At 33.6% G+C, this 4,468-nt stretch overlaps 1 non-coding gene across 1 annotated transcript; it reads left to right on the forward strand.

Annotated features, from left to right (window-relative positions):
• Positions 1-223: 223 nt before the first annotated feature.
• Positions 224-329, forward strand: LOC121224711 (small nucleolar RNA R71). Its single transcript, XR_005922456.1, has one exon. It is a non-coding gene; the product is annotated as a small nucleolar RNA R71 (small nucleolar RNA).
• Positions 330-4,468: the final 4,139 nt, after the last annotated feature.

Consider the following 4,468-nt stretch of genomic DNA (forward strand, 5'->3'; position numbering starts at 1 on the left):
AGAGTAATGTTAGCATGTCCACTTCGTTCACTCCAGCTACTCGTCTTCCAGAAGTTGCTCGATTTGTTGGCTATTGTTAGTTGTTGCTAGTGATCCTCTCAAAGATCTCGTAAGCCTCATTATAAGACTTAGACAAGAGAGCACACTTCGGAGAAGCATTACCATCAATCTTTTGTGTGTGTTGAGACCGTTATAAAACATCTCTAACTGGATGCAATGTGGAATCTCATGATGAGGACACTTACGAAGTAATTCCTTAAATCTTTCCCGCGCCTTGAACAAGGATTCATCATCCAACTGTGAAAAAGTGGTTATCTCATTTTGCAACTTAGTGTTTTTTTTAGGTGAGAAATACTTAACCAAAAATCTTTCTACTAATTCTTGCCATATAGATATTGAACTTTGTGGCAATAAATTAAGCCATGCTCATGCTCGACCTTGCAATGAGTATGGAAACATCTTTAACCTCAATGCATTTTCAGTCACACCAACTATCTTAAAAGAATTGCTTACCTCCAAGAATAATCGAAGGTGAAGTTTTGGATCTTCCGTGGGCATTCCACTAAATTGGCCCACCATTTGGATCATTTGAAACATTACTAGTTTCAATTCAAATTGCGGTGCCTCAATCTTTAGTCTCCTAATTCTTAGATTTAATTCATTAAAGAGTGGCATAGCGTACTGTCTTATCGCACGATCCCTATCATCAGCAATAAGGATGGGATTGCGTATATGATCTGCTTCATTTCCTTGTCCATCATTTTTATTTCTAAGGTCCATCTCGGCTTGTCTATGAGCTGACCATTCACGTCTTCTCCGTCTAAACATTCGCTTGATTTCAGGGTCTACAAGTAACAAATCAATAATTCAATCTATGCTCATAAACACTTAAAAAATAAATCATAAAATATAAATAATAAAGAATAAACTAGTAAAGTTAGAAGTTATATAAAAATGAAATAAAAACCAAATTGAAAAGAATAATTTCACAAAAAAAATGGTTAAGGCAAAAGTCCCTGGCAACGGAGCCAAAAACTTGTAACGCTTAAGTTTGTGAAAGTGTACACAGTTGTTATCATGTAATAAAGTAAGTGAATGAGTTATCGCCTCTACAAGGACTGTGTATATTAATCAATTAATTGTAAAATTAAAGTTAACATTTTAGTGATAAAAACACAATATTTTGAGTAATGATGTTTAAGCTGAATTAAATTATCTAAATGCAGTTTAATCTAAATGCAAAGTATGAAATGCAATGTATGAGATGAGTTTAGCATCAAAAACACAAAATTCAACAATCAATAACATAAATATGCTAGGATAATTACACTATTCATCTTAGTTAATTTTTCTCATGCTTAATAGTGTTCGGAAAAAATTCCACGGCAACTCGATCTTTTATGAGTTTGGAAACCAAATTAAGTCTTTTTGGAATCTTTTACTTAGTGAAGTATGCATTTTATTGACCATATTAAAATAAGGGTTTCTTAGAATTCAGTTGAAGTAATAGAGACGGATCAGGTTTGAAACAATTTAATCACATAAACCTAAAAACTATGTCAGATAATAGAGGTCGTCAAAGTTATTATGAACCTTAAATTTAGTTGGATCAGGATCTAAATTAAGTATGCACTTTTCAATTATTATGTTCATTAGATGTTGTCTAGTTAGGATTGTTCAACTAATTCAAATGCATCCAATCACGAATGGATGAAATACATTCTTGAATTTAATTGAAAACATGATCTACTGAGACAAAAACACTATAAACATGATTTAAATAACTTCATTGAATAAATGCAATCATCCTAACACAAAAGATTAAAACTACCATTATTGATGGCAAGATCATTAAACACATTGCAAATATGATTAAATCAAAATAACAAAGTAAAGGAAGAATAAACTCTGCCCAAATCTATATTCTCGCGAACTCTAAATGAAAATGTTTTCCTCTCATCCTCATGTTGCTCCTTTGCTAATTGCTCCTCAAGGTGGCCGACCAAGATACAACCTTTTCATGATTTTACTGGCTAAAAATAAAGGAAAGTATGGGGTGCTAGGCGTGGAAAGAAGGAAGAAAATGAGAAAAATGAATGGATAAGTAATGAATGAAGGAATGATGGATGATTTCAGGGATTAAGGGATGAATGAAAAAGTGGGAGGAGTGTGGTATTTATACTTGAGGTTGGTGGCTGAGTTTACTAAAAATGGCGTCAAAGATCCATTGGTTCTCTCCCATTAATGCACGCCCATAACAAGTGGGAATTAGGGTAAGTTGGTTACTTGATTTAAGCTTGGAATCATGCTAAATTTAGCCATGGAGTGGACGGTTTCTTCAGCAATCTTCTTGTACTAATTTTTAATGATTTTCAAAGTGTAGGGACCTCCAAATAATTGCCCCAAAGTTGATATTTTGGCAACCAGATGCTTGTGCCTAATTTGGCCTTGACTCCCCTTGTTGGACGTTTCATGACCCAATAAATAACCAAACATGTCCAACATTAGTTTAACTCGGTCAAATTAACATCCTTATGACTCAATTTTACGTGGTTTTGTTGTTCAATTAGGGTGGATTTGTTCATGTTCATCCAAGAATTATACTATGTACCATATTATATCACCTCATGGTCCCACTCCATTATTAAAACATAGAACATTAATAAATAACATGAAAATGATTTTATTTATGCACAAAATTCAAATAATAAAACACAAATTTTCATATTTCATAAATTCGTGTCCATGATTGAGATTTAAGAAAAATTCACTAAATTTATTAACAATTACTCGGGGTTATGTTATTTTTAAGTAAAAAGGTGGTAAAAATGACTAGAAAAACCCTGTACAATTCATAGTTTACAATCTACTTAATAGAAACCCAGATATGATGTTTAGAGTTGTTAAAGATATAAGTCAAGTGAGTCCTTAAGTTTACTCTTGCAAATGTATTATGCATGTTAGAACCTTCTGGAAAATGTATGATGAACTTGCAAGAATGATTTGTATGGTATATGGATATGATCTCTTAGGTCAATGGTTAATGTTTTTGAATGAGTAAAGCGTGTCTATGTGTGTTTTGAGGATATGAACAAGTATGTTGTGAAAGAGTCTATTAGGAGTAAGTCAGATTTGAATGAGTCTGTCAAGTATGAGTTTACTTGAAGTGTTTGTGTCTATCTCCAGAGTCATTTAAAGGGGTTTGTTGGGACTAAAAACACGAATCTTTCAAACGGAAAAGTCCATGGCACTTTAATGACCATATAGTGTAAGACCATGGTTAGGTTATGGCAACATAAGGAAAATATTTAAAGGATGGTTGGGTGAGTACCAAATGGTGAGGGGGAAACCTCATGACAATGAGTTTAGGCTAATCTATATCGTCAAAAACACCAATTTTCATATAAGTAAGCCTTTGTGGTTGTTTTTCTTAAAAGAATGCCTTTGTGGCAAATCTCTGATAAGGAATATCTTTGTGGTAATCTGTAAGGAAACGCTTTTGTGGCGTAACTTAAATAAGTGCCTTTATGGCAGATTCTGTAAAAGGAAGCCTTCATGGCTATCTTTGTTAAAGGAAAACTTTATGGTGATCTCTATAAAAAGAATCCTTTGTGGCTATCTCTGTTAAAGGAAGCATTTGTGCCTATTTCTGTTAAAAGGAAACCTTTTTAGCTATCTCTATTAAAAGGCAGCCTTGTGGCTACTATGTTAAAGGAAGCCTTTGTGGCTATCTTTATTAAAAGGATGTTTTTGTGGATATCTGAGTTAAATGAATACCTTATGGAAAACTTTGTTAAAAGGACGCATTCATGGTGAGACTCTAAAAAGAAAGCCTCTATGGCTATCTTTGGAAAGGAATACCTTCATGGTGAAATCTAAAGAACAGATCTCGTGATGATCATCTAAAGACAACGCCTTTGGTTAACACGAATAAATGACAAACCCCGTATAACTACAAGGGATGAATAAAAAGGCTAGTGTACACCGGAGTACGTGGTGAGGAAAATATATGAGTTAAAAGTAAGTATAGAGAGTGCACTAAAGTAAGGAAGATATGAGCGAATTTTGAGTTAAGTATTGGGCATAGTCTACCCCGCCTGAAGAAAATGATAAAACTAGTAAGTATGGAAAAAGATATTAAGTCTGATAATAAGGTAAGATTTAAGAAATGATATAGAAAGTAAATAGATGTTAAATATAGTATGCTCAAGAGAGGGGAAATGGTTCTAAAGAAAGAAAGATGATAGCCTCCATATTGTACTCGCCAAAGAAGGAAGAAAAGTCAAGAAATACCCCTAGGATGTGTAAAATAACATATGCAACGTAGAATGAATGAAAATGTATTCTAAGGTTTAGCTCACTTAGTTCTTACAAACTTACAAAAGTTGTTTCTATTTTCATGTCTATATATCAAGAGACGATGCCAGGGTTATGCCAAGGGAGTGACACGTTGGGCTCTTATGCATAC

This window comes from Gossypium hirsutum, chromosome D12 (assembly GCF_007990345.1).
Source record: "Gossypium hirsutum isolate 1008001.06 chromosome D12, Gossypium_hirsutum_v2.1, whole genome shotgun sequence".
NCBI lineage: Eukaryota > Viridiplantae > Streptophyta > Magnoliopsida > Malvales > Malvaceae > Gossypium > Gossypium hirsutum.